At 35.0% G+C, this 27,850-nt stretch overlaps 2 non-coding genes across 2 annotated transcripts; both read left to right on the top strand.

Moving 5' to 3' along the window:
• Positions 1-14,604: 14,604 nt before the first annotated feature.
• Positions 14,605-14,711, top strand: LOC115696155 (small nucleolar RNA R71). Its single transcript, XR_004007746.1, has one exon. It is a non-coding gene; the product is annotated as a small nucleolar RNA R71 (small nucleolar RNA).
• Positions 14,712-19,650: 4,939 nt separating this feature from the next.
• On the top strand, positions 19,651-19,757 carry LOC133038652 (small nucleolar RNA R71). The gene has a single exon (XR_009688152.1). It is a non-coding gene; the product is annotated as a small nucleolar RNA R71 (small nucleolar RNA).
• The last annotated feature ends 8,093 nt before the right edge of the window (positions 19,758-27,850 follow it).

A 27,850-nucleotide genomic window follows, 5' to 3' on the forward strand; every position in this document is an offset into this window, starting at 1 on the left:
CATCTTATTTTACAAGATGATCCCACTGCCTCTGTTGTCTTAACACAACTAAAGAGGTCTATACCATTTAGTTTTCTTTGACATAGTTCACAGTACCTTGTTGTAGTGGGAGAGTTTCTAGGAACTCACCTTCTTATAACTTAGAAGACACTAGTGATTAAAATCCATTGTGAGTTTAAACAAGTAATGGATTGTCAAGATAAGAAACTAAGAAGAAAGCCAATAGAACTATGGTTTGATCCATTCACATGGAGTAACCTAAAGTTTTCTGTTACAAGGACATGAAAGGAAATTTTCGTTAATAAGTCTATTCAATGGACTTAACAAAACTTCCTGTTCCTAGTATTATAGGTTTGAGTTTATCTAAACCTATGGCTTGTGGTATACCTGGAAATTACTTACTCTAATGCAAGCATGAGATGCTGATGCATTTTCTTTCCAATGGAAATCTATAGAAGCTTCACAACTTCTTAGACATAGATTTTATTTATCTAAGGAAAAGTCTCAACTATTCCAGAGAAGATAAAGCCATGAAAGAATTTCTTAAATCAACAGTGAGAGGTCTCAGATATGCTTTAGTATGCCTTAGACCAGACACCTGCTGTTGAGTGGGAGTAATGAGTAGGTATCAGATTAATCCAGGAGAGGAACATTGGAAGACAATCAAGTAAATTTTAAGATTAAGAAGAGGAACTATATGTTAGTCAATAAGGGTGGTTTTGAAACTCTTAGACTACACCACATCAGATTTCGAGACTTGCCTGTGTGCTAGAAAGTCAGCTGATGAGATGGTGATTACTTTGGGGGTGGAGTAGTGATTTTGGAGAAGTGTAAAAACCTATCTGAAATCTCTTGGTCTACCAGAGAGAGACTGAATGTTAAAAGTTGCAGGAAAGATACTTATTCAGTCTAAGGAAAGTTCTATACATTTGTGGCAGTGTTCCAACTTGCCTTAACTACTAGGGTTACTTCCTGTATAACAAAAGAGTAGTTGCCCAAAAGTATAGAATCCAGTATCCCAAAAGAGTAGACATATAGAGAGGAATTTCACATTATCAAGGATTTTGTGATTAAGGAAGTGTAATGGTGGAGAAGAGGTTGTGTTTAATTCAACCTATCAGATCCTATTACGAGGAGTATACTACTATTACACTTGATTGGTATATCAAGGTGTTAATGATTATTTGAAATGCACTTTTTGTTTTATATTAGTGCAAGTGGGAGTTTGTTGGGTTTTATGCCCTAAATAAAACTCATTTCATATAATCAGATTTACTTATGAATAAAGATCAGAAATAACATTTTATGTTGCATGGTTCACATGATTTATTTCATGATTATATGTGTATATAATGTATGAATTCCTTTTAAGTCCAGAACATATGAGTTGGTTAAAGATTATAGTGTTGTCAGCACAGTGGAATATAATCTTTATTGTATGTTCAAAAGAAGATTCCCTGATTTGTCAGAACACTGGATTTAGACTGACATGGTATAATCAGCGATAGGTTTTCTTACACCTTGGAAAAGTGTTATGTCCTTTCCAGGACATTGGCAAAGTTTACCAGTATCGGATGCATGGAGTATGCATTGGAATGGACCGATATTGAACTTTGATTAGATATGTTGAAATTTACCGTAATATCTATTCAATTCAATATCAACTGTTGATCCTAGATCACATGATCGAAATCCTGATATGGTTAGGCTCAATTTCAAGAGTGTTATTCGTGTTCTTTGATTTGTTAGTTAAGCCCAGTTTTGTATCAGGGTAATACGTACATTTTGGGAACACGGTAATACAATTGAGTGGGGGAGCGCTAACATAAATATGGAATCTATAGCTTCTATTTGGCAAATAGAAGTAAAGGATGATTTCCTTCGAGCTTAACCAAACGAAGATAAATGGTGGAGATCTCATTTCACTTAGGTGAAATATCATTTATACAGGGTTAAGTGTTTTAAGGATAAAATACATTGTAGGGTGTTACGGTAATTTAATCTTGTACAGTGTAAATCATCTATATAGAGGATCATTGATCACATTAGGGTTATAACAATGGATAACTAATGACGTGTCTATATCGTGGAACATATAGAGCGTTTCTATATGACTGAGAGTGCAATTCCAAGTTCTAAGTGTGGATTCAATGAGGAATTAATAAGTTAGGGAATTTACTTGGTAAATTCGGTTCGACTTATTGGAAGCTCGGTTATATAGACCCATGGTCCCCATACTAGTTGAGGCCATACTGCTTGTAAGACTCAGTTAATTGATTTTAATTAATCAATTATAATTCTAAAAGTTAGACTATGTCTACTTTATGAATTTTCACTAAGCAAGGGTAAAACAAGAATAGAGAGTTTAAAGGGTATATTTATTAATTGGGAAACTTTGATTAGTTTTTATTAATAAATAAAATAAATGACAATATATTATTTAATAATTAATTATAGTTATTAAATAATTAGATTTGACATTTATGAAGTTGAAAGAGAGAATTGGCAATTTTGAGAAAATGGGAAACTAGGCTAGAGATCTGAACGGAAGGAGTCATATTATTCCGCTGCACCCACTGTAAGGTTTTCTAACTTTATATGTGTTTATTTTCATTGTTTTAGAATTCATATTAGGTTGTTAATCCAACATACTTGTTAGTAAATCTAGATCCTGGTAAAATTATTCCCAACAGAAGCTCCGCAGCAAAAGGTGCAAATTCTCTTCCCACCTTGGGCACCACTTGCTTGCCAAGAGCTTATATGTCAATTAATGGTCCTCCTAGGGCAGAGGTTTGGATTCCCTCAAACATCTCTAACCTCTTCACGAAAGAAAGGGTGTTAACTCTCTTTTAGAGCACTATTCGTTCCTTCTCGTGGCGTTGCCTCAAGGTGTGCTCTGCCTCACCTAATTTTTTCAAGATCTCATGGTTAAGAACGGTGGGTTTCAAAGACAATTTAAAGTTCAACGTAGGAATCTTGGGCAAAGCAGTGACTATCTGCTGCCCTTTTGGCTAAGTGGAAGTGGATTGCTTTCCTTTTATGGGCTAGATGGCCCGTGTTTGAGATGGAGGACTGGTTTAGGGTGGATTAGGGTGTGATTGATTTGGCGGTTGCAATTGTTGTTGTTGTTGCAGTTTTATTGTTGTTGTTGTTGTTGTTGATCTGATTGTGTATGGAGTTGTGTTGATGATGATGATGGTGGCAGTGAAATTTTTGGGTCAGGAGGCGGAGTAGTAGATCCATGGAGATCTCCATCCTCTTTTGGGGAATGTTGCCTAACCATAGTAGACTTGGCTTTCTTAGCATCCCTTCCAGTTTGGGGAAGCGGAGTTTGGCTCTTGGGTGTCCTGGAAACACCCTTCTTGGGAAAGACTGGCCCGTCTAGGTTCTCATTCGAGATAATAGTGTTCTCTGGATTCTGCTGAGCAGCCCCCTCCATAACTACCACAAGTGAAGCCTCTACCGAGGCTAGTTGTCTAGGATGGCCTACTCGAGCTACGCCAATCTCGGACGCCACTAGTTCCTGGGAGGCCTCCCCAAGTGCGACAAGAGTTTTCTTTGTCCCAGTGGGAGCCTAGGAACCTAGAGCCCTCGTAGGTGCCTTCGGAAGAGGGGATATTTCCTAAACCCCTGAAGAAGAAGATGTTGACAGAGGCCTTGGTTTATGGGTGTTGTGGGCCATGGCTTTATTTTTCCCCTTTTTTTGGTGCCCTTCGTCTTGGCAAGTCTCACAGTAATTTTGTCACTCAAAGACCTCAACATCTTTGCTTTTGGAGTATCTGCAAACAAAACAATTGGATGGTTAGCAAGCAATTTTCAAAATAACAAAGACAAAAGTCCAGTCAGCATACAACAACATATTTTAAAAAGTGTGGGTGTGGGTGCAACCATTCAGTAAGCAGTTATATGGTTCCCCACGAGCAAAGAAGATCATGTCTTCAAGACTAATGAAGCTTCCATGCTCTCTAAAATTGGGAAAAGACATGGTTGCAAAAGGCTCCACTCTAATAGTATTTGGGACAATTCTGGATTACTAGGACTCCTAACGATTTCTCTACCTTGTCTATGAAGTCTTTCATGGGGGTACTTAAGATGGTCTAAATCTAAGAAGTAATTATCGAATCCCCCTTGGTCCATCCAGGACATGAGATGGAGGCTGGGGGTACGAAATACTCGGAAGGGTCTGTTACCTCTTCCAGAAATGATGGCTCTTAGGGCACCTTCGTCTGGGTACGTTGTAGCATATCTTTCCAGGATCTTCTCCTCCTCTGTCAAGGGATACGAATGGCAGAGTATCCAATTAACTTCCAAAAACTCATCTTCTTTGGTGGCCTCTATGATTATTGTGGATAAACATGAGCTATCACCTCCTTGACCTCTTTTGAAGCCTAGTTTTGGCCCCTGCCACTAACATTGTCGATGCTTTGGAAGCTAGCAATTAGCCTGTGTTCACAAAGTAACTTTGTGATAGCCAAGCCCTTAACTTTCAACTGAGCTTCCGTGAAGGCCTTGCATAGGGCTACTTTCTTGGTCATTTCCTCACTCTCAGTGCTCCGAGGCATAGGCTCTATCAAATACAAGTAACATCAAAGCCCTATTAGTATTTAAACTAGAGTAGGAAAAATTCTAAAAGAAGAAAATACAAGAACAGCAAATGTAAAAGTATTTACTTGGGATTTGGAAGCTTAATTGGAGGGTAGGCACCCTTTTCAACGGGAAATCGGTAGAGAAGAATACCTCTCCTGGAGGTCGTGGGAATGTTAGGTGTGGCCGGTAGGATAGTAGGCATCAGAATACCTCTCCAGCTTGTAGAACCCCAACTTCTTGCAATTGGTCCTCATCGACTGAGGCTTCACGCTGTAAAAATAAAGGATTCCTTCGAAGTAGGGACCTCGAACTTGTGGATTTTGCAGAAAATGTACCATCCAACTAAGAGTTTGTAAGCTGAAGGTATCAACTGAAATGGAGCTATCCCTATCCATGCACAGAAGTCCACAAAGTAAGCCCTCAAAGGAAGGTGTGCACCACTAAAAATGTGGGCCCACCTCCAGGCGCTGAATCCATCCGTGCTCACATAAGCCGAGTCTTCCGCAACGGATAGTCTATGCCACTTCAGTCCAAGAATTTTGTGTAATCCGGCTTCAATGGCATACATCTCCGGCATACTGTATGAACGGAAGCTGATGATTTTTTGGTCATTCTCCCAAATGGAGGCATTGAACACAGGGGCAGGGGTGGTGTCTTAACCTTCCCCTTTCCTTTGGATTGAAGTTCCTGGACGGGACCCTCCACCAAAACTTCTTCAGTAATAACCTCCTCCATAGGAGCTGGTATTTTTCAATTTCCACTGCCTCAAGCCAAAATTCTTGGTTAAGATCCATCACTGGAAAAAATGAAAATGAAAGAAGAACCAAGCAATTAGATGCCCAATATCCAAATGACAAGTGTGGGCATCAGGGAAGGCCTCCCCGAAAATTGTTTGTAGGGGTCCCTGTTGGAAATATTTTACCAGGATCTAGATTTACTAACAAGTATGTTGGATTAACAACCTAATATGAATTCTAAAACAATGAAAATAAACACATATAAAGTTAGAAAACCTTACAGTGGGTGCAGCGGAATAATATGACTCCTTCCGTTCAGATCTCTAGCCCTTGATTCCTTTCTGTAGCAGAGCATCACCAAGATCTGAACCTGGATCTTCTTTTCTCCTTCTTTGATGCAGAAATTCCATAGTCTTACATGATTGAGATACCACTTGATGTGTGTGGGCACTACTCATCTCACAAGGATTTCGAAATTTTCTCTCTTTTTCTCTCTTGAATTTCGTGGCTTATCATACATTCAAGAGAAGAGAACAAGGTTGCTTTATATAGGGAAAAGGGAGAGCACAACTTTCCAAATAAACAGTTTCCTCTTTTACTGTGTAATTGATTAACTGCCTTATTTAGTGTGATCCACCACTTTCCTATTATTGCTAGGCTTTGATTAGCAATTACATGGCAATTAAAATTGAAAATAATAATTGGGAAAATCAAACCATGTGGCCGGCCATAGGGTGAAATGGGCCTCACTTGGATTTTGCAGTTTCCTCAATTTTATTTCTATTTCTCCAAAAATGTCACTTTTCTAATTCTAATCATTTAAATGCCAAAATTAATTATTTAATAACTAAAATAGATTATTAAATAATATTGTCATTTAAAATAATTATTAATTAAACATACAAAGTCTCTTAATTAATAATTAAACCTAGAAACCATTTTCTTTACAATTTCATCCTTAAACTGTGAGAATTCACAAATTAGACATAGTCTAACTTTTAGAATTATAATTGATTAATCATAAATCAATTATAGAGTCTTACAAGCAGTATGGTCTCAACTAGTATGGGGACCATGGGTCTATATAACCGAGCTTCCAATAAGTCGAACCGAATTTACCAAGTAAATTCCCTAACTTATTAATTCCTCATTGAATCCACACTTAGAACTTGGAATTGCACTATAGAACGCTCTATATGTTCCACGATATAGACACGTCATTAGTTATCCATTGTTATAACCCCTAATGTGATCAATGATCCTCTATATAGATGATCTACATTGAAAAGGCACTACTGTTACCGCTACACCTTCAATGTATTTTATCCTTAAAACACTTAACCCTGTATAAATGATATTTCACCTAAGTGAAATGAGATCTCCACCATTTATCTTTGTTTGGTAAAGCTTGAAGGAAATCATCCTTTACTTCTATTTGCCAAATAGAAGCTATAGATTCCATATTTATGTTAGCGCTCCCACTCAATTGCACTACCGTGTTCCCAAAATGTAAGTATCACCCTGACCCAAAAGTAGGCTAAACTTAACAAATCAAAGAACACGAATAACACTCTTGAGATTGAGCCTAACCATATCAGGATTGAGATCATTTGATCTAGGATCAACAGGTGATATTGAATTGAATAGATATTACGGTAAATTTTAATATATCTAATCAAAGTTCAATATCGGTCCCTTCCGATGTATACTCCATACATCCGATACTGGTAAACTTTGCCAATGTCCTGGAAAGGACATAACACTTTTCCAAGGTGTAAGAATACCTATCGCTGATTATATAATGTCAGTCTAAATCCAGTGTTCTGACAAATCAGGGAATAAACTTTTGAACATATAATAAAGATTATATTCCACTCTGCTGACAACACTATAATCTTTAACCAACTCATATGTTCTGGACTTAAAAAAAATTCATACATTATATACATATAATCATGAAATAAATCATGTGAACCATGCAATATAAAATGTTATTTCTGATCTTTATTAATAAGTAAATCTGATTATATGAAATGAGTTATTTAGGGCATAAAACCCAACAAAATCCCACTTGCACTAATATAAAACAAAAAGTGCATTTCAAATAATCATTAACACCTTGATATACAAATCAAGTGTAATCCTCGTAATAGGATCTGACAGGTTGAATTAAACACAACCTCTTCTCCACCATTACTCTTCCTTAATCACAAAATCCTTGATAATGTGAAATTCCTCTCTATATGTCTACTTTCTTGGGATACTGGATTCTATACTTTTGGGCAACTACTCTTTGGTTATTCAGGAAGTAACCCTAGTAGTTAAGGCAAGTTGGAACAGTGCCACAAATGTATAGAACTTTCCTTAGACTGAATAAGTATCTTTCCTGTAACTTTTAACATTCAGTCTCTCTCTGGTAGACCATGAGATTTCAGATAGGTTTTTACACTTCTCCAAAATCACTACTCCACCCCCAAAGTAATCACCATCTTATCAGCAGACTTTCTAGCATAAAGGCAAGTCTCGAAATCTGATGTGGTGTAGTCTAAGAGTTTTAAACACACCCTTATCGACTAACATACAGTTCCTCTTCTTAATCTTAAGATTTACTTGATTGTCTTCCAATGTTCTTCTCCTGGATTAATCTGATACTTACTCATTACTCCCACTCAACAGCAGGTGTCTAGTCTAAGGCATACTAAAGCATATCTGAGACCTCTCACTGTTGATTTTAGAAATTCTTTCATGGCTTTATCTTCTCTGGAACAGTTGAGACTTTTCCTTAGATAAATAAAATCTATGCTTAGAAGTTGTGAAGCTTCTATAGATTGCCATTGGAAAGAAAATGCTCCAGCATCTTACTAAAGTTAGTTGCTTGCATTAGAGTAAGTAATTACCAGGTATACCACAAGCCATAGGTTTAGATAAACTCAAACCTATAATACTAGGAACAGGAAGTTTTGTTAAGTCCATTGAATAGACTTATGAACGAAATTTCCTATCATGTCCTTGTAATAGAAAACTTTAGGTTACTCCATGTGAATGGATCAAACCATAGTTCTATTGGCTTTTCTTCTTAGTTTCTTATCAAGACAATCCATTACTTGTTTAAACTCACAATGGATTTTAATCACTAGTGTCTTCCAAGTTATAAGAAGGTGAGTTCCTAGAAACTCTCCTACTACAACAAGGTACCGTGAATTATGTCTAAGAAAACTAAATGGTATAGACCTCTTCAGTTGTGTTAAGACAACAGAGGCAGTGGGATCATCTTGTAAAAAATAAGATGATAGAACACTTATGGAATCAAGAAAAAAATATCTCCTTTATTTGCTACTTAATTTTCAGACTTAGTCATTTTCTTAGAAAAGTAGTATTTGTTTAAATAAACACTTTCTTGTCTAATGACTATGGGATGCTCCACCCCTAATCACTTAGAATAGCTAACAAACATGCAAACCAGGGTTAGCAGTTCTAGCTTTTCTTAAGATTTCGATTAGGTCATCCATGAATCTAGTAATGATTTACATTAAGTATACAACCATTGCATCATTCTGAAATTTTATTTCCATAGAAGGATTTAGGCAACGACTAGTAACTAATCATCAATATGCAACTCGAATTTCTGGGGAGGTAAGTTTGGATATTATTCAAAATCAAATTAATGATCTTTGAACTGCATATCTACTAACTTTTTCTCCACCCCTATCAGTTCGCAAGATCTTTAACCACTTACCATTGCTAGAAATTCATGAAAATTTTCAAACATTTCAAATTTCTTTTGCGTAAGGTAAAATCTAGAGTGATCGTTTTAAGAATACAACGAAAACTCATATCCACCCCTGAATGTACATCCATCTGCGAATGAGATGATTATACTTTCAGTGGATATAGGCATATTAACTCTTTGTAGAGAATGATCTTGTCAAAACCACTATGAACAAGATACAAATGCCATAGATTTATAAAATATGTGGTTGAATCTTTTGATGACTTAAGTTTAGTTACATCAAAAAGTTCTTAGAATAGTGCAAGTGGATTCTGGTCACAGAATACTAAACTCATACAGTTTGAATCCATTGAAAGAAAATAGTTATGAAACACTTGTGAAAGTGTAACTGTATAATTAGTAACTCTTTCTTGGACCACCACTACTAATCTAACTCTATGATTTGCCTATACAAGTAGGAGATATCTAAGATTGAGGATTTATATCATTTTAGGATAGAATTCCGAGAATATAATCATATGCGTCATCTAATTTCTTAAGAGAAAATAAGACTTTATATGATTTATAGACCATTCATCCAATGATATGTCATTAAGCTAATTCGAAATGAATAAGCTAAGAGGAATTAGGATAATTTTGTTTTAAATAAGAATCCAACGATGCTCCGATTAGCGAGAGTCAAAGTAATCTTATTTATACAATCTTCTTGTTTCATATTGTAAAATACTAGTCTAAGGTGTCATCAATTGATGAACAGCTAGATGTTGCATATACAATATTTATCTTTCGAGATCTAACACTACTATGTTAGTCTAATGGTGAAAATCCATTAGGAATTTATCTCATTAGAAAAACAAACCAAGTTAGACCAACAATGAAGATTTGAAATTAAACTACAATTTAATAACAGAAAATAACATGGTTCAATACAAATTCATACACAATTCAGAAATTATTAAGCATATAGCAAGTAGGAATGGCAAGTGAAAATACTAAAACATACAATCCTAAATAATTTCCAAGGTTTTCAACAAACTGATATCAGTGTCCCGTTTAGGCGAGAGTCAAAGCTACCATCCATTGAATAGAGTTGTCAGTTCATCTAAAATGATCAACATTCTAGCAACCTTTTATTCGATCAAGATTGAAATCCGCGTTGTCACGTTTAGGCGAGAGTCAAGGCTATTCTATCTTATGAGCTTCCACCATTGTTTCATATTCTTGCAAGTCTCATACAGTCGCCACCATTAGGGTGGTCATAAACTATATAAAAAAACTTACAAGATTACTTATCTTTCGAGATTAAACGGTGCTAATGTTACGAATTTTTCTGTTTATTACGCAAGTGTACGTATCAAGTAGTATCTCACGCAAGTGAGGTCGAACCACAGGGAATTGGATTGAGTACTACTAAATTATAATTATGATTCTATTTGGTAAAATAATAAGTTGCAATTTTAAAAGTAAATAACTCAGAAATTAAAGAGAAAATAAACGAAGATTAATCAAGATGAGAGATTAGGGAGGTGAATCCTGTTGATAAGTTACCTATGTTAATACCTAATTGCTATCCTTATCTCAATGTGAAAGACAGATTATAAATTAACCTAACTCTTTTCAGATCTTTTAGGTTCTAAATAATATGTTCTCTAATTAACTTCTTAATTAGATCAACACAAAATCAGCATTAAGCAATAATCTATTAGTCACTAGGCTATGTAAATACTTTCGTTTTACATCAAAACCTAGACTATCCAAATTTTAGCATTCCTAATTCTCACTTTTCAGATTTCGAATTAGGATCATAGAGCATGTAAAAGGTGATCAAGCTTACACATGAAATTAAACACAAATAAAGATAGTATTCACACATAAGATGAAGGAATGGCAATTATTTATTAACTAGGCATAAACTTAAACAACATTCATCATCCTCCCTTATTGGGAAATTTAGTTCATAATAACTCTAAAAACATCCATGATTAATTCAGAATTAAAAACAAACATAAAGATGAATAAAAAGGGTAAAAGAAAGAAACTAGAAGGTGGTATCGCTCCGGGTCTTCAAGATAGCTTCCTCTCCACTTTGCCTCCACTATTAGGTCTGTTTTTGCTTGCCTTTGACCTTCAATGTCGTATTCCTTATATAGGGATAAGTGGTGAGCCTCCAATTGAGTGAAAAATCAAAATTAGGTCAAATCTGCGATTTCCGTACATAGTCGCGACTAGCATTTAAGCTGGTCGCGACTACAGGCAAAACTCGAAAAACCGAGTTTCTGCCTATCTTACGAAGTCGCGACCAGGGTCGCGACCAGGAAAATGGGTCGCGACCAGGCTCATCAGAGGTCGCGACTACTGATGCTTCAGGAACCGAATTTTCCAATTTTTTCCAAGTTTGTCTCAGTTTTTCGCCATTTGACTGAATTCGAACTTTAATACCCCGGGAACCTGAAATAATGAAAATCAAGCGTAAAACTGCTCCAAAAGACACCAATAGACGAGATAATGCTAACTTTAAAGACCCGAAATATAGGTTAATTATAACCTAACAAATTCCCCCAAACTAGATTCTTACTCGCCCCCGAGTAAGATAAAAAAAAAAACTAACTACTCTATCAGATAATCACTACACTGCTGACTCATGCTCTGTTTCCTTCCTTGCATAAACTAGAATTTTGTTCTTACTAACTCTAACAATTAACTCGGATGCTCAATTAATAACACTATGTACAACTGCAACAATCTACTCAAATATGAAACATTGTTATAAAAGTTTTACTCTTTCCATTAGTTCCACAACCCGATAACTCATAAGCTTGCATGCTTACCTTTCTCCACTAATGTTGACAGTATTCTTTGGAATCATTAGGTCTTTTCAAGGTTTAGGTAATATGGCTCAGATATTCAGGGATAGGCAAAAGATAATTCTGGCTCAAGATATCATAAGCACACAAACAGAACCCACAAGCTTCTTACTTTTTTCAATACCCCATAGAATTCCCACATCTACCAAGATTGAGAGAGGATATATTTACTATTTTCCAACATCACTGAAATCATATACTTTATTTGTTTATTTTTCTCTTTTTTTTTTCTCTTTTTTTTTCAAGTATTTTTTCAGTGACATTGAATTACACAAATTTTTTCTTTCTTCTCAATCTTACAAGTTCTTCTCCCTCTAACTATTTTCTCACACTAAATATTTCTCTCCCCCAAACTAATTATTTAGCTTATGATATCATGGATAATCATGGTGAGAATAAAAATTAATAGTGTGGTTGCAACATTTCAAATCAGTGGGTGAAAACACAACAGGTTAAGGCTCAAAAGGGTAACTAGGGATACACATTATGGTAGGCTTGAAAGGCTCAAACTATCCAACAAATGCCTAAGTCATATTCCAATTGAACACTATCAAGGATTTCGCCTCAAAAGAATAAACATGCAAGTTCTAAGCTATCCTGTCAATCTTACCACAAACCATAATAAAACAGTTATAACAATTTTCACAACTTGAGTATTTGCAGAAAGACACAGGTTTCTAAGCATCCAAACTAATCCAAAGAGTTAACAAAATCAAGCACACAGTTATTTTGCAGTTTCAGATCACATCACACTCATCAGCAGTATACAACTATCATCAAGCTTATTGCCATTCCTTAACTAAAACAAAAAATTAAAACAGAAAATTAAAATGCAGAAATTAAAGTGCAGAATTTAAAAAAAAAATTTAAGTCTCTCCCCCCAAACTAAAATATGACATTGTCCCCAATGTATTCAGTAAAATGCAGAGAGAAGAAACTTACCTGAGACCCTCTCAGAAAGGGTTGGGTGGACCCTTTTCATCCAAAAGAGCCCTCGTACTAAATGGAGAAAATTGACCACCAATAGTGTTGATTTCAGATTTTTGCACAAGAGTAAGCTCACCTTCAGAACTACCACACATCAATCTTTTCCAACGACGCTGAATCGTTCGAAGTCGCTCTTTAGGCTTTGCTTTCTTCTTATCAGCTTTAACAAAAGAACCCTTCACCATCTCAATCTTGCAACAGGTAGGAATGTCAGTTGGGGCAAAAACATTAAAATTGACCTCTTCATCTTGCACTCTCAACTTTAACTCTCCCTTTTGAACATCTATTACTGCTCGGCCCGTGGCTAAGAATGGTCTTCCCAAAATAATGGGAATAGTTGAATCTTCTTCCATATCAAGAATTAGGAAATCAGCAGGGAAGATAAACTTACCAACCTTCACCAGTACATCTTCAATTATCCCACGAGGATGAGTCAAAGAACGATCTCGCCGGTTGTAAAGTCACCGTTGTAGGCTTTGCTTTTCCCAATCCTAGCCTTTTGAAGACAGACAATGGCATTAGATTAATGCTTGCTCCCAAATCACACAGAGCTTTGGTTTCCACCGAACCCCCTATAGAGCATGGAATATTGAAACTACCCGGATCTTTAAGCTTGGGCGGTAGTTTCTTTTGCAAAATGGCGCTACACTCCTCAGTTAATGCCACTGTTTCATAGTCCTCCAATTTTCTCTTCTTAGACAATATCTCCTTCATGAACTTCACATAACGGGGCATTTGTTCCAAGGCTTCAGCAAAAGGAATGTTGATGTGTAGTATTTTGAAGACCTCTAGAAATTTTGTGAACTGCTTGTCTAGATTGGTCTTACGGAGTCTCTGAGGATAAGGTATCTTTTCATGATGATCAATACTGATTGGTGGGGACTGTTGTGGTTGTGTTGAGCTATCAGTAGCCTTCTCTACTGTTGGTGTTGGGGTTGGCACTGGTTGAACTTTAATCTCCTTATTTACATCAATTGGTTGTGTCAATTCAGGCCCATCATACTTCTTACCGCTCCTCAGGGTAATTGAATTGCAGTTTTCCTTAGGATTAATTTCAGTTGTACCAGGCAAATTTCCTTGAGGACGGGTTGCTACCTGAGTTGCTAGTTGGCCCATCTGTGTCTGCAGGTCTTTGATTGAAGATCTAGTTTCAGTCATGAATTGAAGCAGTAAATCTGTCTGCAAACTAGAACTTCCACCAGAGGTTTGTTGCTGATTAAACTGTTGGTTCTGATTCTGGTTCTGATTTCGTTGCTGATAGAACCCACTGTTTCTTCGGTTATTACCCTGGTTGAACCCATAGTTGTTGTTGTTGTTCTGTGAATAGTTTCCAATGGCTTTAGCTTCATCCATTGGCAAATCATCCACATCAGCTTGGCATTCTGAAAAGTGATGGCTTCCCCCACATAACTCACACACAACTTGGGCTTGTTTAGCTTGCCCTGCAATTATCTTTGTCAATGCCTCAACCTGTGCTGTCAACTTGGTGATGGCATCGACCTCTAACACACCAGCTACCTTCTTTGATTGACTCCTCTCAGTTGGCCACTGTTGATTGTTTAGAGCCATCTCCTCTAATAGATCATAAGCCTCATTAGCACTCTTCCTCATAAAGGCTCCTCCAGCTGCAGCATCTATTAAAGTTCTTGTATTTCCTACCAACCCATTGTAGAAGTTGTGGACCAGCATCCACTTCTCTATACCATGGTGAGGGCACTTTCTGATCAAATCTTTAAACCTCTCCCAAGCCTCATGGAGAGATTCATTATCTTGTTGGCAGAAGTTATTAATTTCTCCTCTCAGCTTTGCAGACTTGGCTGGAGGAAAGAACTTTGACAAGAATTTCGTTGCCAGATCATTCCAGGTGGCAATAGAGTTGGGTGGCAAGGAGTTTAGCCAACTCTTGGCTCGCTCTCTAAGAGAGAATGGGAACAGTCTCAGTCGAATAGCATCATCACTAACTCCATTAACTTTAAAGGTTTCACAAAGTTCCATGAAATTAGAGAGATGCAGATTAGGATCTTCAGAAGGGAGGCCACCAAACTGAACTGAAGACTGCACCATCTGCAGTATGGCAGGTTTGATCTCAAAGTTATTTGCATCCACTGCCGGTGGCCTGATACATGACTGCACTCCCGTCAGAGTAGGGAGAATGTAATCTCTCAAGCTGCGGCCATTAGCTTGATCTTCTACTGCGCCACCATTGTTACCGTTATTGCCTCCATTGTTTGCAGCATTGGCAGCCATGATGTACGAAGTTTCGGCGATGCTGAAACTCCCTCTTGCCTCTTGTTCTTTCGGTTTCTCCTACAAGTTTTCTCGATTTCGGGATCAACTGGCAATATCACTGCTTGTCCTTGACGGCGCATACACTTATGATTCCTGAAATAGATCAAGAAAATATTGCAAGAAAAAAGGTTAGAAAAATCAGCAAGAGAAAATATACCAAAGTAGAAGTTAGTATAATTTTGTGTAATATCAATCTTTAAACAATTCCCCGGCAACGGCGCCAAAAACTTGTTACGAATTTTTCTGTTTATTACGCAAGTGTACGTATCAAGTAGTATCTCACGCAAGTGAGGTCGAACCACAGGGAATTGGATTGAGTACTACTAAATTATAATTATGATTCTATTTGGTAAAATAATAAGTTGCAATTTTAAAAGTAAATAACTCAGAAATTAAAGAGAAAATAAACGAAGATTAATCAAGATGAGAGATTAGGGAGGTGAATCCTGTTGATAAGTTACCTATGTTAATACCTAATTGCTATCCTTATCTCAATGTGAAAGACAGATTATAAATTAACCTAACTCTTTTCAGATCTTTTAGGTTCTAAATAATATGTTCTCTAATTAACTTCTTAATTAGATCAACACAAAATCAGCATTAAGCAATAATCTATTAGTCACTAGGCTATGTAAATACTTTCGTTTTACATCAAAACCTAGACTATCCAAATTTTAGCATTCCTAATTCTCACTTTTCAGATTTCGAATTAGGATCATAGAGCATGTAAAAGGTGATCAAGCTTACACATGAAATTAAACACAAATAAAGATAGTATTCACACATAAGATGAAGGAATGGCAATTATTTATTAACTAGGCATAAACTTAAACAACATTCATCATCCTCCCTTATTGGGAAATTTAGTTCATAATAACTCTAAAAACATCCATGATTAATTCAGAATTAAAAACAAACATAAAGATGAATAAAAAGGGTAAAAGAAAGAAACTAGAAGGTGGTATCGCTCCGGGTCTTCAAGATAGCTTCCTCTCCACTTTGCCTCCACTATTAGGTCTGTTTTTGCTTGCCTTTGACCTTCAATGTCGTATTCCTTATATAGGGATAAGTGGTGAGCCTCCAATTGAGTGAAAAATCAAAATTAGGTCAAATCTGCGATTTCCGTACATAGTCGCGACTAGCATTTAAGCTGGTCGCGACTACAGGCAAAACTCGAAAAACCGAGTTTCTGCCTATCTTACGAAGTCGCGACCAGGGTCGCGACCAGGAAAATGGGTCGCGACCAGGCTCATCAGAGGTCGCGACTACTGATGCTTCAGGAACCGAATTTTCCAATTTTTTCCAAGTTTGTCTCAGTTTTTCGCCATTTGACTGAATTCGAACTTTAACACCCCGGGAACCTGAAATAATGAAAATCAAGCGTAAAACTGCTCCAAAAGACACCAATAGACGAGATAATGCTAACTTTAAAGACCCGAAATATAGGTTAATTATAACCTAACAAATTCCCCCAAACTAGATTCTTACTCGCCCCCGAGTAAGATAAAAAAAACTAACTACTCTATCAGATAATCACTACACTGCTGACTCATGCTCTGTTTCCTTCCTTGCATAAACTAGAATTTTGTTCTTACTAACTCTAACAATTAACTCGGATGCTCAATTAATAACACTATGTACAACTGCAACAATCTACTCAAATATGAAACATTGTTATAAAAGTTTTACTCTTTCCATTAGTTCCACAACCCGATAACTCATAAGCTTGCATGCTTACCTTTCTCCACTAATGTTGACAGTATTCTTTGGAATCATTAGGTCTTTTCAAGGTTTAGGTAATATGGCTCAGATATTCAGGGATAGGCAAAAGATAATTCTGGCTCAAGATATCATAAGCACACAAACAGAACCCACAAGCTTCTTACTTTTTTCAATACCCCATAGAATTCCCACATCTACCAAGATTGAGAGAGTATATATTTACTATTTTCCAACATCACTGAAATCATATACTTTATTTGCTCTTTTTTTTCTCTTTTTTTTCTCTTTTTTTTTCAAGTATTTTTTCAGTGACATTGAATTACACAAATTTTTTTCTTCTCAATCTTACAAGTTCTTCTCCCTCTAACTATTTTCTCACACTAAATATTTCTCTCCCCCAAACTAATTATTTAGCTTATGATATCATGGATAATCATGGTGAGAATAAAAATTAATAGTGTGGTTGCAACATTTCAAATCAGTGGGTGAAAACACAACAGGTTAAGGCTCAAAAGGGTAACTAGGGATACACATTATGGTAGGCTTGAAAGGCTCAAACTATCCAACAAATGCCTAAGTCATATTCCAATTGAACACTATCAAGGATTTCGCCTCAAAAGAATAAACATGCAAGTTCTAAGCTATCCTGTCAATCTTACCACAAACCATAATAAAACAGTTATAACAATTTTCACAACTTGAGTATTTGCAGAAAGACACAGGTTTCTAAGCATCCAAACTAATCCAAAGAGTTAACAAAATCAAGCACACAGTTATTTTGCAGTTTCAGATCACATCACACTCATCAGCAGTATACAACTATCATCAAGCTTATTGCCATTCCTTAACTAAAACAAAAAATTAAAACAGAAAATTAAAATGCAGAAATTAAAGTGCAGAATTTAAAAAAAAAATTTAAGTCTCTCCCCCCAAACTAAAATATGACATTGTCCCCAATGTATTCAGTAAAATGCAGAGAGAAGAAACTTACCTGAGACCCTCTCAGAAAGGGTTGGGTGGACCCTTTTCATCCAAAAGAGCCCTCGTACTAAATGGAGAAAATTGACCACCAATAGTGTTGATTTCAGATTTTTGCACAAGAGTAAGCTCACCTTCAGAACTACCACACATCAATCTTTTCCAACGACGCTGAATCGTTCGAAGTCGCTCTTTAGGCTTTGCTTTCTTCTTATCAGCTTTAACAAAAGAACCCTTCACCATCTCAATCTTGCAACAGGTAGGAATGTCAGTTGGGGCAAAAACATTAAAATTGACCTCTTCATCTTGCACTCTCAACTTTAACTCTCCCTTTTGAACATCTATTACTGCTCGGCCCGTGGCTAAGAATGGTCTTCCCAAAATAATGGGAATAGTTGAATCTTGTTCCATATCAAGAATTAGGAAATCAGCAGGGAAGATAAACTTACCAACCTTCACCAGTACATCTTCAATTATCCCACGAGGATGAGTCAAAGAACGATCTGCCAGTTGTAAAGTCACTGTTGTAGGCTTTGCTTTTCCCAATCCTAGCCTTTTGAAGACAGACAATGGCATTAGATTAATGCTTGCTCCCAAATCACACAGAGCTTTGGTTTCCACCGAACCCCCTATAGAGCATGGAATATTGAAACTACCCGGATCTTTAAGCTTGGGCGGTAGTTTCTTTTGCAAAATGGCGCTACACTCCTCAGTTAATGCCACTGTTTCATAGTCCTCCAATTTTCTCTTCTTAGACAATATCTCCTTCATGAACTTCACATAACGGGGCATTTGTTCCAAGGCTTCAGCAAAAGGAATGTTGATGTGTAGTATTTTGAAGACCTCTAGAAATTTTGTGAACTGCTTGTCTAGATTGGTCTTACGGAGTCTCTGAGGATAAGGTATCTTTTCATGATGATCAATACTGATTGGTGGGGACTGTTGTGGTTGTGTTGAGCTATCAGTAGCCTTCTCTCGTTGGTGTTGGGGTTAGCACCGGTTGAACTTTAATCTCCTTATTTACATCAATTGGTTGTGTCAATTCAGGCCCATCATACTTCTTACCGCTCCTCAGGGTAATTGAATTGCAGTTTTCCTTAGGATTAATTTCAGTTGTACCAGGCAAATTTCCTTGAGGACGGGTTGCTACCTGAGTTGCTAGTTGGCCCATCTGTGTCTGCAGGTCTTTGATTGAAGATCTAGTTTCAGTCATGAATTGAAGCAGTAAATCTGTCTGCAAACTAGAACTTCCACCAGAGGTTTGTTGCTGATTAAACTGTTGGTTCTGATTCTGGTTCTGATTTCGTTGCTGATAGAACCCACTGTTTCTTCGGTTATTACCCTGGTTGAACCCATAGTTGTTGTTGTTGTTCTGTGAATAGTTTCCAATGGCTTTAGCTTCATCCATTGGCAAATCATCCACATCAGCTTGGCATTCTGAAAAGGGATGGCTTCCCCCACATAATTCACACACAACTTGGGCTTGTTTAGCTTGCCCTGCAATTATCTTTGTCAATGCCTCAACTCGTGTCTTGTCAACTTGGTGATGGCATCGACCTCTAACACACCAGCTACTTTCTTTGATTGACTCCTCTCAGTTGGCCACTGTTGATTGTTTAGAGCCATCTCCTCTAATAGATCATAAGCCTCATTAGCACTCTTCCTCATAAAGGCTCCTCCAGCTGCAGCATCTATTAAAGTTCTTGTATTTCCTACCAACCCATTGTAGAAGTTGTGGACCAGCATCCACTTCTCTATACCATGGTGAGGGCACTTTCTGATCAAATCTTTAAACCTCTCCCAAGCCTCATGGAGAGATTCATTATCTTGTTGGCAGAAGTTATTAATTTCTCCTCTCAGCTTTGCAGACTTGGCTGGAGGAAAGAACTTTGACAAGAATTTCGTTGCCGCATCATTCCAGTGGCAATAGAGTTGGGTGGCAAGGAGTTTAGCCAACTCTTGGCTCGCTCTCTAAGAGAGAATGGGAACAATCTCAGTCGAATAGCATCATCACTAACTCCATTAACTTTAAAGGTTTCACAAAGTTCCATGAAATTAGAGAGATGCAGATTAGGATCTTCAGAAGGGAGGCCACCAAACTGAACTGAAGACTGCACCATCTGCAGTATGGCAGGTTTGATCTCAAAGTTATTTGCATCCACTGCCGGTGGCCTGATACATGACTGCACTCCCGTCAGAGTAGGGAGAATGTAATCTCTCAAGCTGCGGCCATTAGCTTGATCTTCTATCGCGCCACCATTGTTACCGTTATTGCCTCCATTGTTTGCGGCATTGGCGGCCATGATGTACGAAGTTTCGGCAGATTCTTGAAACTCCCTCTTGCCTCTTGTTCTTTCGGTTTCTCCTACAAGTTTTCTCGATTTCGGGATCAACTGGCAATATCACTGCTTGTCCTTGACGGCGCATACACTTATGATTCCTGAAATAGATCAAGAAAATATTGCAAGAAAAAAAGGTTAGAAAAATCAGCAAGAGAAAATATACCAAAGTAGAAGTTAGTATAATTTTGTGTAATATCAATCTTTAAACAATTCCCCGGCAACGGCGCCAAAAACTTGTTACGAATTTTTCTGTTTATTACGCAAGTGTACGTATCAAGTAGTATCTCACGCAAGTGAGGTCGAACCACGGTGGAATTGGATTGAGTACTACTAAATTATAATTATGATTCTATTTGGTAAAATAATAAGTTGCAATTTTAAAAGTAAATAACTCAGAAATTAAAGAGAAAATAAACGAAGATTAATCAAGATGAGAGATTAGGGAGGTGAATCCTGTTGATAAGTTACCTATGTTAATACCTAATTGCTATCCTTATCTCAATGTGAAAGACAGATTATAAATTAACCTAACTCTTTTCAGATCTTTTAGGTTCTAAATGATATGTTCTCTAATTAACTTCTTAATTAGATCAACACAAAATCAGCATTAAGCAATAATCTATTAGTCACTAGGCTATGTAAATACTTTCGTTTTACATCAAAACCTAGACTATCCAAATTTTAGCATTCCTAATTCTCACTTTTCAGATTTCGAATTAGGATCATAGAGCATGTAAAAGGTGATCAAGCTTACACATGAAATTAAACACAAATAAAGATAGTATTCACACATAAGATGAAGGAATGGCAATTATTTATTAACTAGGCATAAACTTAAACAACATTCATCATCCTCCCTTATTGGGAAATTTAGTTCATAATAACTCTAAAAACATCCATGATTAATTCAGAATTAAAAACAAACATAAAGATGAATAAAAAGGGTAAAAGAAAGAAACTAGAAGGTGGTATCGCTCCGGGTCTTCAAGATAGCTTCCTCTCCACTTTGCCTCCACTATTAGGTCTGTTTTTGCTTGCCTTTGACCTTCAATGTCGTATTCCTTATATAGGGATAAGTGGTGAGCCTCCAATTGAGTGAAAAATCAAAATTAGGTCAAATCTGCGATTTCCGTACATAGTCGCGACTAGCATTTAAGCTGGTCGCGACTACAGGCAAAACTCGAAAAACCGAGTTTCTGCCTATCTTACGAAGTCGCGACCAGGGTCGCGACCAGGAAAATGGGTCGCGACCAGGCTCATCAGAGGTCGCGACTACTGATGCTTCAGGAACCGAATTTTCCAATTTTTTCCAAGTTTGTCCCAGTTTTTCGCCATTTGACTGAATTCGAACTTTAACACCCCGGGAACCTGAAATAATGAAAATCAAGCGTAAAACTGCTCCAAAAGACACCAATAGACGAGATAATGCTAACTTTAAAGACACGAAATATAGGTTAATTATAACCTAACAGCTAACTTGCTAATGAACGTTCCTCCATTAGGGAGGATTACTCACTAAAACAATAGCTATGTAAAACCAACAATGGAGATCGAATATCCTTATAATAATAAAGCTCATTATTTAATGAAGGGTTGTATTTTCTTCTAATATTTATTTTAAATATATATTTATTTAATTAAAATTTCCAATTTAGAATGAAAAATTCTAAATATAAATTTTAATGTAATATTTATAAATTATACTTAGATGGATATGAAAACAACGTGAATTATTTCTATCTTAGTAATAATTTCCATAAATATTTAGAAAATTATTCAATTCTAGTTATTTCAAAATTAATTTAAATTAATTTACAACTCAAATTTAATTTTCTATAAATATATATTGCATTTTCGAAAATGCTTTAAAATAAAATAAAAATAAATCCTGGAAAATTACCTTAATTTTATGTTGGCCCAAAATTAATAAAAATTAATTTTCAACAAAAAAATATAATTTTCCTATTTAATTAAATATCTAAGAAAATTTTCAAATATTTAAGTATTATGATTAAAAATCAACTTAAATATTAATTTTTTACTTAATTAAATACACTAGAAAAATACTTCAAGCAAAACAGATAATATCTATCTAGACTTTCATAGACTAATTAATCCAATTTCTAATTATAATATATTTAGTTCATTTATTTTAATTAACCATTAAATGAAAAAGTCATTGATTTAAGTTGGTCCAAAATTAAATAAATAATTTTCAACTTTAATCTATTTTTCAAATAAAATTCGAAATTTCTGCATTAAGGTGATGCAATTTCGAAATTTCAAGAAATGATTAATAAAATAAAATAAAATATATTTTGAAAATTATTCAAACTTAAGTTATTCTGAAATAAGATTCCAAACTTAAAATAATTTTCAACTTTAATTAAATAACATGAAAATAACAATATTAAAGTATCATGATGAAAATCAACTTAGATATTGAAATTTTCAATTTAATTAAATGTATTAAATTCAAGAAATAAATAATTAAGTATAGAGGAAACTTAATTATTAATTCTAGTTTAATACTAGGAAAATATTCTAAACTTAGATTGTACCAAAATTAATTAAGAAACAATTAATTTCACAATCAATGATATTTTCCTATTTAATATTAGAAATAATAACTAGTACTAAAAATAACTATCTAGAATATATCATTGACTAAGTGTTTTTCTAAAATTAACTTTAAAATATTACATGAAAAATAAATTTCATATATTTTAAAAGTTAATTATGTTGCTAATTCAATTTTAATTAGGTTAGACTAATATAATTAACCTAATACAATTATTTAAATAAGGCAAATGGGCCTTCACAATTGGGGTTGTTCATGTGAGGGGGAGCTGGGTTCAGTATGTCGTACCCACTTCTATGGCCCCCAACTCTCACACAAGGCCCAAAAGAGAGGAATTTAACCTTAAAATAAACAATTGTTATTCATTGAATAAGCCCAAATCTAATTGGACCTAAATAAATTTCCTTATGTCAAAATTTATTTTAGCAACCTAGTCCATTTACTTAGTAAAAACTTAAATGGACTTCCTATATGCATCTAAGCCCAAAAGCAAACATATAAGTTCACACAGGTCAAATGATTTGGATGGGCCCTATCATGTTACTAGGTTTACATAGATGAAAGAAGTACAAAATTTACCTGTTACAAATTATTTATAAGATCTATTGACAATTGGACTATGATTAAAATCAGATCATTGAATCTGTCAACAAGTTAATCATAGCAATTTAGATCAGATAAATAATAGGTTTGTTAAAAAAAAGGTTATTGAATAAACAATATTAATAAACAAACATTGTCCATGTAACAGATGTGAAAATAAGATATTAATATAATTAAATTATTATTCTTAAACTAACCAAATAAATGAAACTAATTTTAAAATATCTAGGTTTATTTGAATCAAATTAAATTAAATATCTAATAAGATCAATGATTTGAAAGGAAAGAATCTTCAATTTCACTTTCAGATCTTATAATTTAATAAAATAAACCAATTTTAAAATAGATTTGGTTAGATAATTATTATTTTAGGAATAAAATAATAAATAAATAATAATTACCATAATTATATGTCAAAATATCTCAAATTAAGCAATATTCAAATCTCTACAAAAATATCTATGTTATTTAAATATTTAAGATATGATTTATAAATTTCTAATAAGGAAAAAAATGATATATATAGAAAAAATATCATTTTTAAACTTATAATTTATAAATAATTAAATATTTAACAAAATAACAAATTTTTGAATTTGAACAACATTATGGTAAGTATATCTATAAAAATATCTATGTTAATTTCAAATTTATTAATTATTTAATTTGCCATATAAGATAATTTTAATATAATATTTAAATAAAAAGACAAAGTTATCTTTTAATTTAAAATATCTTAAATATCAAAATATAATTAAATAATAAATAAATATTAAAGAAGTTAACAAATTTTTAAATCTGACCATAATAAGAAATATTTAAAATTGGAAACATTCCAAAATAGAAATATTTAAAAAATTGGAAAAATTTCAAATTGAAAATATTTAAAATTGGAAACATCTCAATTTAGAAATATTTAAAATTGGAAAAATAAATTTTGGGAAACAATCCCATGAAAAAATTGGATTTTTGGGAAAAAACCTCAAAAATTCGCAATTTGTGGGAAACTGCCAGGATAGGCTGCATGCAGCAACCATGATTTCCAATCTTCCAAAATTCATATATTTCTCAATTTTTATCGGAATCGAGTTCCGTAAAAAACAAAATTGCTTAATTTTTCACAAGGAATCCAAATAAAATATTTTCAAAAATCGAATAAATATTTTATGGAAAACGAAACTGTACAACATCAACATTCATCAAACAACACATAAACCAACATGAAGCCATCCAAATCAACACAGAAACATGCAATCATCGTTTTAATTCATATTACATGAAAGTAAATCATTACCATGGCTCTGGTGCCAGTTGTTGGAAATTATTTTACCAGGATCTAGATTTACTAACAAGTATGTTGGATTAACAACCTAATATGAATTCTAAAACAATGAAAATAAACACATATAAAGTTAGAAAACCTTACAGTGGGTGCAGCGGAATAATATGACTCCTTCCGTTCAGATCTCTAGCCCTTGATTCCTTTCTGTAGCAGAGCATCACCAAGATCTGAACCTGGATCTTCTTTTCTCCTTCTTTGATGCAGAAATTCCATAGTCTTACATACTATGATTGAGATACCACTTGATGTGTGTGGGCACTACTCATCTCACAAGGATTTCGAAATTTTCTCTCTTTTTCTCTCTTGAATTTCGTGGCTTATCATACATTCAAGAGAAGAGAACAAGGTTGCTTTATATAGGGAAAAGGGAGAGCACAACTTTCCAAATAAACAGTTTCCTCTTTTACTGTGTAATTGATTAACTGCCTTATTTAGTATGATCCACCACTTTCCTATTATTGTTAGGCTTTGATTAGAAATTACATGGCAATTAAAATTGAAAATAATAATTGGGAAAATCAAACCATGTGGCCGGCCATAGGGTGAAATGGGCCTCACTTGGATTTTGCAGTTTCCTCAATTTTATTTCTATTTCTCCAAAAATGCCACTTTTCCAATTCTAATCATTTAAATGCCAAAACTAATTATTTAATAACTAAAATAGATTATTAAATAATATTGTCATTTAAAATAATTATTAATTAGACATACAAAGTCTCTTAATTAATAATTAAACCTAGAAACCCTTTTCTTTACAATTTCATCCTTAAACTGTGAGAATTCACAAATTAGACATAGTCTAACTTTTAGAATTATAATTGATTAATCATAAATCAATTATAGAGTCTTACAAGCAGTATGGTCTCAACTAGTATGGGGACCATGGGTCTATATAACCGAGCTTCCAATAAGTCGAACCGAATTTACCAAGTAAATTCCCTAACTTATTAATTCCTCATTGAATCCACACTTAGAACTTGGAATTGCACTCTCAGTCATATAGAACGCTCTATATGTTCCACGATATAGACACGTCATTAGTTATCCATTGTTATAACCCTAATGTGATCAATGATCCTCTATATAGATGATCTACATTGAAAAGGCACTACTGTTACCGCTACACCTTCAATGTATTTTATCCTTAAAACACTTAACCCTGTATAAATGATATTTCACCTAAGTGAAATGAGATCTCCACCATTTATCTTCATTTGGTTAAGCTCGAAGGAAATCATCCTTTACTTCTATTTGCCAAATAGAAGCTATAGATTCCATATTTATGTTAGCGCTCCCACTCAATTGCACTACCGTGTTCCCAAAATGTAAGTATCACCCTGACCCAAAAGTAGGCTTAACTTAACAAATCAATGAACACGAATAACACTCTTGAGATTGAGCCTAACCATATCAGGATTGAGATCATTTGATCTAGGATCAACAGGTGATATTGAATTGAATAGATATTACGGTAAATTTTAATATATCTAATCAAAGTTCAATATCGGTCCCTTCCGATGTATACTCCATACATCCGATACTGGTAAACTTTGCCAATGTCCTGGAAAGGACATAACACTTTTCCAAGGTGTAAGAATACCTATCGCTGATTATACCATGTCAGTCTAAATCCAGTGTTCTGACAAATCAGGGAATAAACTTTTGAACATATAATAAAGATTATATTCCACTATGCTGACAACACTATAATCTTTAACCAACTCATATGTTCTGGACTTAAAAAAATTCATACATTATATACATATAATCATGAAATAAATCATGTGAACCATGCAACATAAAATGTTATTTTTGATCTTTATTAATAAGTAAATCTGATTATATGAAATGAGTTTTATTTAGGGCATAAAACCCAACAGTCCCTGCCAGACCTATCACTCCCAAAAGCTTGTTCTTACTAGGCAACACAAAGTGACAGGTCGAGAACCCAGAAAGGAATTACTAGAGCCAATTTCAAGTAAAAATTTCAAAAATCAAACCCTTTCAGAGTCCTACCAACTCCAGATAGGTGCATGGAATACAAATAGACCTAGTACTTAGTCAAAGGTTCACCCTGTCTAGTTCAAGCCCTAATTCCAGAATCCTAAAAACATGCAAATGTCTATAGAGTCCAGATTGTTGTAACCTAACTATTCAAATAGTATAAACGCTTCCATGGCGTAAAAATTTCCACATAACTCTGTCCTAGAAAACAAAATTCTACAGGCATCATCTCTCGATTCATACATACTAGATATCCTAGACCTAGCTTGAACTACACATCTCTTTGCTAGATATGAAATAGCAAACATTTAACAAATCGTCGGGATACTAACTTGGTATTTGAGTGGTGAATGAAAGATTGTCGTAGAAATCTGCCCAAGAATGTTGAACCCAATCGATTAGGCGGTCGAAGCTAGCTTGAGCGTCAAAGTTTTTGTTGGGCTAGGAGTGGATTTATTCAAGGTTTAACAACTCTATGTCGGGAAAATGGACTTAAAGGAGGTTTAGAAAATATTGAATCAAAGAGTCCAAGGCTTCTTGCACTCACCAGAGTTGGAAGGTTAAAGATTTCTCTGAAACAAAAAACTCTGGTTTGGAATTCAAAAATGGGGGTTCTAAAAGTCTGAATTGATGAAAAAAGGAAAAATGGGTCGAATGATTCAATTTATACTTTAGCCAAATCCTTGCAATTTGAAATGAATGGCCCAGATACTCTCTCCAAAAAGCATGATTTGATTCGATGGATGGGAAGTTGAAAAGATGGCATTTAAAACCTGCTCAGAGCATTCCTTTTTCATCATTGCTTGCCTTGACTCCTGTGTTCATTAAAGAAGGGTCATCTCAATCGACCTACCATCATTGCCATTTCTGACAGACATACCCCTTGCATGCGCATATTAATAAGCGGATGCAACAAAGATACTGCATGTGTGCCACATCAACAAAACCATCGGTACATGAACCCTCAGTTGGTAACAACTCATCAAAAAGAACACATCCACGTTCCATGAAATTACCACATGTCTTCGACTCATCTCCAGGTTTTGGAAAAAGACTGCAAGCTTCTACAACTCAAAGAGTCCCG

The sequence above is a fragment of the Cannabis sativa genome, chromosome 5, assembly GCF_029168945.1.
Source record: "Cannabis sativa cultivar Pink pepper isolate KNU-18-1 chromosome 5, ASM2916894v1, whole genome shotgun sequence".
Classification (NCBI taxonomy): domain Eukaryota; kingdom Viridiplantae; phylum Streptophyta; class Magnoliopsida; order Rosales; family Cannabaceae; genus Cannabis; species Cannabis sativa.